At 44.8% G+C, this 10,046-nt stretch overlaps 1 non-coding gene across 1 annotated transcript; it reads left to right on the forward strand.

Annotated features, from left to right (window-relative positions):
* The first annotated feature begins 5,341 nt into the window (after positions 1 to 5,341).
* Positions 5,342 to 5,445, forward strand: LOC123575410 (small nucleolar RNA U13). The gene has a single exon (XR_006700700.1). It is a non-coding gene; the product is annotated as a small nucleolar RNA U13 (small nucleolar RNA).
* Positions 5,446 to 10,046: the final 4,601 nt, after the last annotated feature.

Raw genomic sequence — 10,046 nt, forward strand, 5'->3', positions numbered from 1 at the left:
ACCCCCAGCATCCTGATCACACCCCCAGCATCCTGATCATACCCCCAGCATCCTAATCACACCCCCAGCATCCTAACCACACCCCAAGCATCCTGGCCACACCCCAAGCCCTTCTAACTCATCCTGCCAGACTCAGCATCCTAGGTGCTACCTGGCCTGTCAGATCACCAAATTCCATATGCAAAACAGAAGGCCCACTCCACATGTACATATGTCCTTGCACTGTATTTTTTCAGTCCAATCGTTTACAAACTTTCCATCTTATTGGGTTGCTTTTTTGTTTGTTGGTTTTTTGTTTTTTGTTTTTAACAGGGTCTTGCTCTGTCATCCAGGTTGGAGTGCAGTGGTGCAATCATGGCTCACTGCAGCTTCCAACTCCTGTGCTCAAGTGATCCTCCAGCCTCAGCCTCCCAAGTAGCTGGAACTACAGGAGTGCACACCAGGCCCAGATGATTTTTAAATTTTTTGTAGAGGCAGGGTCTTATTCTGTTGCCCAGTCTCATCTGGAACTCCTAGGCTCAAGCGATCCACCTGCCTCAGCCTCCCAAAGTGCTGGGATTACAAGTGTGAGCCACTGTACCCGGCTTCATTTATATTTACATTACTCAAACCCAATGCAGAGAAGGGATTGTTATAATCCTCAGGCCAGGATAGAGCTCCATGGAGGTTTGGACCACAGTCTGCACTGCTATGGTGAAGGCACACCTATCCTTCCTGCTGTGGAAACACAAACTCCTTGAGGCCACAAGGGCATCTGTTCCACCTAGCCCCTCAGAACGGAGCACGTGACTTCCTGCCCTGCGTCCAGAATCATATCTCTGAGTTTTATTACAGGCACTTTGCAAAACATTTCCAAATACGTTTTTTTCCCTTTGTTTTTGTTGCTTTCTTTTCTTTTTGAACCAGGGTCTCCCTCTGTCACCCAGGCTGAAGTGCAGTGGTTTGATCATAGCTCACTGCAGCCTAGAACTCCTTGGCTCAAGCTATTCTCCTGCCTCAGCCTCCCAAGTAGCTGGGACCACAAGTGAGCACCACCACACCCAGCTAATTTGTTTTATTATTATTATTATTATTATTATTGTATAAATAGGGTCTTGCTAGGTTGCCCAGGCTGGCCTCGAACTTCTGGCCTCAAGTAATCCTCCCGCCTCCACCTTCCAAAGTACTGGGATTACAGGTTTGAGCCACCCCTCTGGCTCGAACGTTTTTCTTATTCAAGTTTCACAAGAACCCTGATCTGGTATCACAGTTAATGTTATTATGACCCTTATTTGACGACTGCAAAGACTTGCAGGTGAGTGATTGTACCCGAGGCTGTCCGGTTCATCAGGAAGGGGACCTGAGCCTCCCGCCTCCTGCCTCCACGTGCAGCGTTTTCCCCAGAGCCCCGACGAGTTTTGGAAACCAGAGCTGCAGGCGACTGCCGCTTTGTGGAGAGAGCTGAGGCGAGGCGAGGCGAGCTGGGGTGGGCGCGGCCGGATGCAGAGCTGCAGGGTTCCTTCTCCTTCTCCGTCCCCCTCTGCCTGGCGGTTCCACTCCGCCTGCCCGCGGCGGACTGAAACTGACAGGCTCGCGGGAGAACTGGAGCAGAGGCGGGAGGGGGCGGGGACAGGAGGCAGAGCCCGCCTGGAAAAATCCCAGGTGGCCGTGGAAGGAATAAGGGGAGAAACAGGAACATCTATAGGAAAAGAGACATTATGTGCACATTTCGTGTCTCCTCGGCTTTCCAGCTTTTCTCCCTTTAAGCCTTTATTAAAGGGAAAAAAATGAACAGATAAATAGTTCGTTTATTAATTATTAACAAACAAGTGGCACTAATGAATAGCATCATTAAAGGGCATTTTGTGAATATTAATGTGTAGTTATAGTCTAAATAACGTCTCCGTTCTCCCCTTGGCCAGCCAAGGTCTTTCCCATTCTTGTTCGAAAGTCATCTATCTTAATTACACCGCACCCCCGCGCCCCCGCCAGCCCCGCCAATTAAAACCCCGCAGTCACAGCCCCTATTCGGCATTTCCTGTAGTCCTTATCACATAGGACACTATTAACACATGATTTTGACGTTTATTTTCATTGTCTGTCTCTGTGCACTAGAGCAAACGTTTTATAAAGATATGAATTTTTGTATTTTGTACACTGATGTGAACAAGTACCTGATAATGCCATAGGTGGACAATAAATATTTGTGGGAAAAAATAAAATAGGCCGGGCGCAGTGGCTCATGCTTGTAATCCCAGCACGTTGGGAGGCCAAAGCAGGTGGATCACTTGAGGTCAGGAGTTCAAGACCAGCCTGGACAACATGGTGAAACCCTGTCTCTACTAAAAATACAAAAATTAGCCAAGTGTGGTGGTGTGCTACTCCGGAGGCTGAGGCAGGAGAATTACTTGAACCTGGAAGGTGGAGGTTGCAGTGAGCTGAGATCGTGCCACTGCATTCCAGCCACTGCATAACAGACAGAGAGCCAAATCATGAGTGAACTCCCATTCACAACTGCTTCAAATAGAATAAAATACCTAGTAATACAACTTACAAGGGATGTGAAGGACCTCTTCAAGGAGAACCACAAACCACTGCTCAATGAAGTGAAAGAGGACACAAACAAATGGAAGAACATTCCATGTTCATGGATAGGAAGAATCAATATTGTGAAAATGGCCATATTGCCCAAGGAAATTTATAGATTCAATGCCATCCCCATTAAGCAACCAATGACTTTCTTCACAGAATTGGAAAAAAACTACTTTAAACTTCATATGGAACCAAAAAAAGAGCCTGTATGGACAAGACAATCCTAAGCCAAAAGAACAAAGCTGGAGGCATCACACTACCTGACTTCAAACTACACTACAAAGCTACAGTAACCAAAACAGCATGGTACTGGTACCAAAATAGAGATATAGACCAATGGAACAGAACAGAGCCCTCAGAAATAATACCACACATCTACAACCATCTGATCTTTGACAAACCTGACAAAAACAAGAAATGGGGAAAGGATTCCTGTTTTAATAAATGGCGCTGGGGAAACTGGCTAGCCATAAGTAGAAAGCTGAAGCTGGATCCCTTCCTTATACCTTTAAAAAAATTAATTCAACATGGATTAGAGACTTAAATGTTGGACCTAAAACCATAAAAACCCTAGAAGAAAACCTAGGCAATACCATTCAGGACATAGGCATGGGCAAGTACTTCATGTCTAAAACACCAAAAGCAATGGCAACAAAAGCCAAAATTGACAAATGGGATCTAATTAAACTAAAGAGCTTCTGCACAGCAAAAGAAACTACCATCAGAGTGAACAGGCAACCTACAGAATGGGAGAAAATTTTTGCAATCTACTCATCTGACAAAGGGCTAATATCCAGAACCTACAAAGAACTCAAATTTACAAGAAAAAAACAAACAACCCCATCAAAAAGTGGGCAAAGGATATGAACAGACACTTCTCAGAAGAAGACATTTATGCAGCCAACAGACACATGAAAAAATGCTCATCATCACTAGCCATCAGAGAAATGCAAATCAAAACCACAATGAGATACCATCTCACACCAGTTAGAATGGCAATCATTAAAAAAATCAGGAAACAACAGGTGCTGGAGAGAATGTGGAGAAATAGGAACACTTTTACACTGTTGGTGGGACTGTAAACTAGTTCGACCATTGTGGAAAACAGTGTGGCGATTCCTCAAGGATCTAGAACTAGAAATACCATTTGACCCAGCCATCCCATTACTGGGTACATACCCAAAGGATTATAAAGCATGCTGCTGTAAAGACACATGCACACGTATGTTTATTGAGGCACTACTCACAATAGCGAAGACTTGGAACCAATCTAAATGTCCATCAATGACAGACTGGATTAAGAAACTGTGGCACATATATACCATGGAATACTATGCAGCCATAAAAAAGGATGAGTTCATGTCTTTTGTAGGGACATGGATGCAGCTGGAAACTATCATTCTCAGCAAACTATCGCAAGAACAGAAAACCAAACACCACATGTTCTCACTCATAGGTGGGAATTGAACAATGAGAACACTTGGACACAGGAAGGGGAACATCACACACGGGGGCTTGTTGTGGGTAGGGTAAGTGGGGAGGGATAGAATTAGGAGATATACCTAATGTAAATGACGAGTTAATGGGTGCAGCTCACCAACATGGCACATGTATACATATGTAACAAACCTGCATGTTGTGCACATGTACCCTAGAACATAAAGTATAATAAAAAGAAATAAAATAATTTTTAAAAGAAAAAAAAAGAAAAAGAAAAAAGAATACTACAAGTGAGAGTGAGAGGGGTTCCCACCATATGCCACCACCCACTTCCTGTATTCCTCCTTTCTGTCATCAAGGGCTTGCAAGAGAGGCAAGAGAGGTGAAGGGAACTTCGCCTCAGCCATGAGCTGTGTCCTTCCCTCTGAGCAGGCTCTGGAAGTCTCCACTGCAGAGCTCCTGGCTGCTACCCTCTGGCACTCTGACGCCTTGGGTGGCATCCTCCCATGCGGGCACATAGTTTCAGAGTGGAAATAGCCCAGTGCTCTTATTTTACAGGACCCCGTGAGAAACAGTGGCCTTCCCAAGGGTACACAGTGAGCTCCTGAGTCCCTCTCTCCCTCTCTACCAGTGCACAGACACTTTGTCAGTCGGTGGCCAATGGCCTGGCCCTTGGCAAATGCTGGAAGGTGGAAGCTATATTGAGGCCTGGCAGCCTCTACTGTCTGTGTTCTCTTCTCCTGTCACCCCAGTGCTGGTCTTTCCTCTTTCCGCCTTCTCAGAGCCATGATGTACTCAGTGATTCATCAGTGATTGCATTTGTCCAAGCAGACAAACGCCTATTTCACTCCAGACTCCAGGGGAGGAGGTGCTGGCCTAGAATTGCAGTCATCAGAGAGCTAAGTAGACAGATATTTTGCAGAGGAGGATCATCTCGTCCAAACTCTAATACGTGCTTTTTCTAAAGAGCTTTCAACTTTTTAAACCCACAGGACAGAGCAGAGTCCAAAGCCAGAGAGGAAATGACTGGTCCAGGATCTCTCTGGGAGTCAGGGTTGTAGGAGTCCAGGTATTCTGATTCCCAGTTCTCCATCTGCAGATTTTCTCTTCCCTCCGTTATCAACATATCTTGAGAAGAGAAGAGCCACATAAACAAGAACATTTTCCAGCAGGTTTTCCCTGTATCTTTCCAGCTCGAAGTAAGCCTGACATATGGATGCTTATTCTCACTCCTATCTTGAACCTCATCATCAGAGGCTGCCAGAGTGAACTTAGAGCAAGAGATAAAAAAAAAAAAAAAAAAAAAAAAACAGTCCTTAAAACAGGCCAGATCCTTTTGTGGTTCATAAGCATGATGATTGGGTCTTCAGGCTATTGTGTGAGATGTGCCTCGCTCAAACTATGATATGACGTCTGCACATTACCCAACTGATGGGAAGAAAAAGAAAAAAGGCCAGGGACAGCAGCTCATGCCTGTAATCCCAGCATTTTGGGAGGGTGTGGCAAGAGGATCACTAGCGCCCAGGAGTTTGACACCAGCCTGGGCAATATAGTGAGACCCTGTCTCTAAAAAAAAAAAAAAATTAAATTAGCCAGGTGCGGTGCACGCACCTGTAGTGGGAGGATCACTTGAGCCCAGGAGGTCGAGGGTATAGTGAGTTATGTTTGTGCCACTGAACTGCAGCCTGGGCAACAAAGCTAGACCCTGTCTCATAAAACAAACAAACAAACAACCCCAAAACAGGCCACAATTATTTCTATTTGTTGAGCATCTAATATGTGCCAAGCACTTCCAAGTATCCATCCTCTGACATAATCTACACAGCAATCCTGCCATATCGGCTCAGAGACCACAAAGCCAGGAAGGATCAAAGCTGGCATTTACACTGAGCACTGCGTGACACCAGAGCCCATGTTTTTTGCTCCTTAAAATCTTAGCTGCAGTGGGCAACATCAAAATGGAGAAAAAGACCTTCAGGGAGGTGACCCTCTTGTCCCTCAGAGGCTGCCAACTCCAAAGGAGTCCCTTCCATCCCGCATTTCTGGGTTAGGTTTTCCACAGCTCCTGTTGCCATGGCATTAGGGGCTCTTGTCACCATTTGAAAACTCAGAAGAGGAAAATAAGAGGGTTCAGCTCTTTGATTCAAGAGCTGACCAGTTCAGGGCTGAGCATGGTGGCTCATGCCTGTAATCCCAGCGCTTTGGGAGGCCAAGGCAGGCAGATCACCTGAGGTCAGGAGTTCAAGACCAGACTGGACAACATGGTGAAACCTCATCTGTACTAAAAATACAAAAATTAGCTGGGCATGGTGGCAGGCGCCTGTAATCCCAGCTATGCAGGAGACTGAGGCAGGAGAATAGCTTGAACCTGGGAGGCAGAGGTTGCAGTGAGCCGAGAGCTGAGATCGCGCCACTGAACTCCGGTCTGGGTAACAGAAGAAAACTCTGTCTCAAAAAAGGAAAAAAAAGAAGAGCTGACCCTGACCAGTTCTTTTAAAAGATCAACTCAATCTGGTCTTTGAATGAGGATTAGAAATTAGAGACAGATGATGGCACTTGCAGGCCTTGAAGTTATTCAGCTTCTTGCTCTAAGAAGTTCTGTTCACTTTTCAGACATGATCTCATTCTCCTCCCCAGGATCATAGTGGGAGAGCAGAGAGGGGATGGGGACAGTTCTCTGTAGGGTCAGATGAGGAGTGAGGCTCATGCCTCCACCCCTGTGGCAGAACCTGCTCCCTCTCCTCTCTTCTCCTGCCTGGCATGAAAGCTAAGGCTATCACGCCACTGGCACTGTTCCAAGGAAGCTGGAATTTACATGAGGGCCATGGTTTGCACCATCAAGTTTAAAAGATCAAGAAACAGGGTCAAGTGTAGTAGCTCATGCCTGTAATCCCAGCACTTTGGGAGGCAGAGGTGGGCAGATCACTTGAGGTTAGGAGTTCGAAACTAGCCTGGCCAACATGATGAAACCCATCTCTACTAAAAATACAAAAAATTAGCCAAGTGTAGTGGCGGGCACCTGTAGTCCCAGCTACTTGGGAGATTGAGGTGAGAGAATCACTTGAACCCAGGAGGCGGAGGTTGCAGTACTGGGATCGTTCCACTGCATTCCCGGCTGGGCAACAGAGTAAGACCTTGTCGAGAGAGAGAGAGAGAGAAAGAAAGAAGTCCCCATGTCTATAGACTATTAGAGCTGAGAAGGACATCCCTGTTCCAAGTTTATCCTCCTACTCAACACCCACCTGGCATCTTCCAGAAGGGCAAACAGGAGCCCAGAGGGATGAAGCAAATGGAAGAGAAGGAGTTCCTGTTCAAAACAGCCTCTAGGTATCACGTCCCTCTTTCCTACTCCAGTGAGGAACATTTTCTATGCCCCCTATAAGATGCTCAGCATATGCTTTGTTCATCATTCTCTCGTTTGATTTTCTCCATGCTATGGTCTGTGTCCCTCCAAAACTCCTGTTGAAATCGTAACCCCCAAGGTGATGGTATTAGTAGGTGGGGTCTTTGGGAGGTGGTTAGGTCATGAGGGTGGATTCTTCAGAATGGGATTAGTGTTCTTATAAAGGAAACCACAGATAGCTCATTCACCCCTTTTGCCAGTAAGGATACAGCAAGAAGAAAGTGCCAACCATGAGCCAGAAAGTGGGCCCTCACCAGACACCAAATCTATCTTGAGCTTGGACTTCACAGCCTCCAGAACTGTGAGAAATAAATTTCTGCTGTTTATCAGCTACGCTGGTTATGGTCTGTTCCTTGGTTTCCCAATCTGTTACATCTCCATTTGTTACAGCAGCCCAAATGGACTAAGGCACTGTATCACCCTGCTTGCTCTTGGTGCAATGATACAGTGAAAAGAAAATGCCCCTTTGGAATCAGACAGACAGGTTTAAAGCTCAGCTCTCCTTGCATTGAATAGCTGTGTGATTTTTAGCAAGTTTCTTAATATTTCCTCAAACTCAGGGCTGAGAACAGTCTGGACAGGTCCATTTTAAATCTAACACTCTCTGGTTCTCTGTCCTAGATTACTTAAAATAAGGTACTGGAGGACTCCAGCTCTTTGCTTTATGTGTTGATATTCTAGTACTTGTATTCCAAATGTTTTTAACATTCAGCTTTGCATTCCATGTCTCAAATGTACCACATTTTTATACTTAGAAACTATGGTTTACATCACATTGACCAGTTCTCAATACAGAGGGATCTGTTGGGAGTTCTGAAACAGAGACACATACCAATTTCCAACTTGGCCAGACCACTCAAAAACGAAAGGAGAAGAGACAGAGCTCTTGCTTATGGAGTACGCTTTTTAGTAACCAGCTTCCCATTTTGTAGGTGAGGCCAAGGATGTCAAACGTTGTTTGTTTAGGCATCTGTGAATTAGCGCTCCCAGCTTTTAGCCCAAACTGCAGAGGAAAATTCATTTGAAATTTCCAGTAGTCCCAGCCTTTGGCAGCATATAAATTAAAAAGAAAGAAATGGCCTGGGGGTGCAATTCTAGAACATTCTAGCACAATAAGTAGTACACTCAAAAATTGAGCACATTAGACACTATTTATTTATTTATTTGTTTATTTTTATTATTATTATTTTTTGAGACAGAGTCTTGCTCTGTCGTCCAGGCTGGAGTGAGGGGCATGATCTCGGCTCACTGCAACCTCTGCCTCCCGGGTTCAAGTGATTCTCCTGCCTCAGCCTCCTGAGTAGCTGGGATTACAGGCATGCACCATCACACCCAGCTAATTTTTGTATTTTAAGTAGAGATGGGGTTTCACCATGTTGGCCAGGCTGGTTTCAAACTCCTGGCCTCAGGTGATCCATCCACCTTGGCCTCCCAAAGTGTTGGGATTACAGGTGTAAGCCACTGCGCCCAGCCTAGACACTATTTAATTAAGAATTCATCCAGTATTTTATTCATATGTTTAGACTAACCTCTCTACCTACCTGTTTTGTCAGAATCACTCTCAAACTCGTAGGGCTTGGAGAGCTAAGTAACATTCTAATAATTCAGAAGCTGTAAGTTTTCACACTTAAGTCCTTCAGTGCCCAACAGGCCTGAGCTAAAATCCCTGAGCAGGCCGGGCATGGTAGTTTCATTGTTAAAAGTAACTTTGTTCTTGTTTATATCATGGACTTCCCCCTACCCTGAAGGACAGGGAAAGTATCCCACAAAAACTTGCACTTGGGAAGTGCTCCATATTATTTCTGGGCTGTATTTTGTTATTGGATCTGTTTGAAATACGGAATTAATCTCCTATAGCCTCTTTTGTTCCTCAATTTCCCCATCTGTCATTTCTTTTCTAGTTTCTATCTAGTTGTGTATCAATCATCTATCTACAGGTGTGAAGAATCAAGCAGTCTCTAAACATGGTTTTCTCCATTGTCTGTCACCCCTGTGAAGCAGGCAATAGTCAAGAGGAGGAAATTATTGTTCCAGCTGAGAGGTCATCAGTTAAAGACCCTTGCATAGAAAGGTAAACATGATATCATCTCAAAATGCTCCTTGCAGGAAGACTAATAAATGTTGCCCCAAGGAACCCTTTATACACAGGATCTTGGGCTCCAAAACTGGCTTCCAAGGAGTTTTGAGTCCTTCTATTAGGTTGGCGCAAAAAATAATTGCTTTTAATTGCAAAAAAACCACAACTACTTTTGCACCAACTTAATACTTGCCAAAGATCTCCTACCCTGGTAGGACCTTTGTTCAATGTAACTACAGGACATCCTTCCTACCAAAGCAAACAACACAAATCAAGCAATTAAGTTATAAAATGAGGCTTGGCACCTAGAGGAAATAGAACAATGATTAAGAAGGAATCCAAACACCTAATAAAATAGAATCCATAAACTGGCAGACTATGTTCTCAACCTACTGCCACCAAATGTCATCTGACACATGTGGCTCAGAGTGGCAGGAGTGAGTTTTCAAAATGCTGTTGGTTGAAGAAGCTCCATAGATTATTTTGGGGTACTACTTGTGGGGTTCAATAGCAGGTCAAGTTTGCTTTGTGTCTCTGACAAATGACCTAGACCCA

The sequence above is a fragment of the Macaca fascicularis genome, chromosome 8, assembly GCF_037993035.2.
Source record: "Macaca fascicularis isolate 582-1 chromosome 8, T2T-MFA8v1.1".
NCBI lineage: Eukaryota > Metazoa > Chordata > Mammalia > Primates > Cercopithecidae > Macaca > Macaca fascicularis.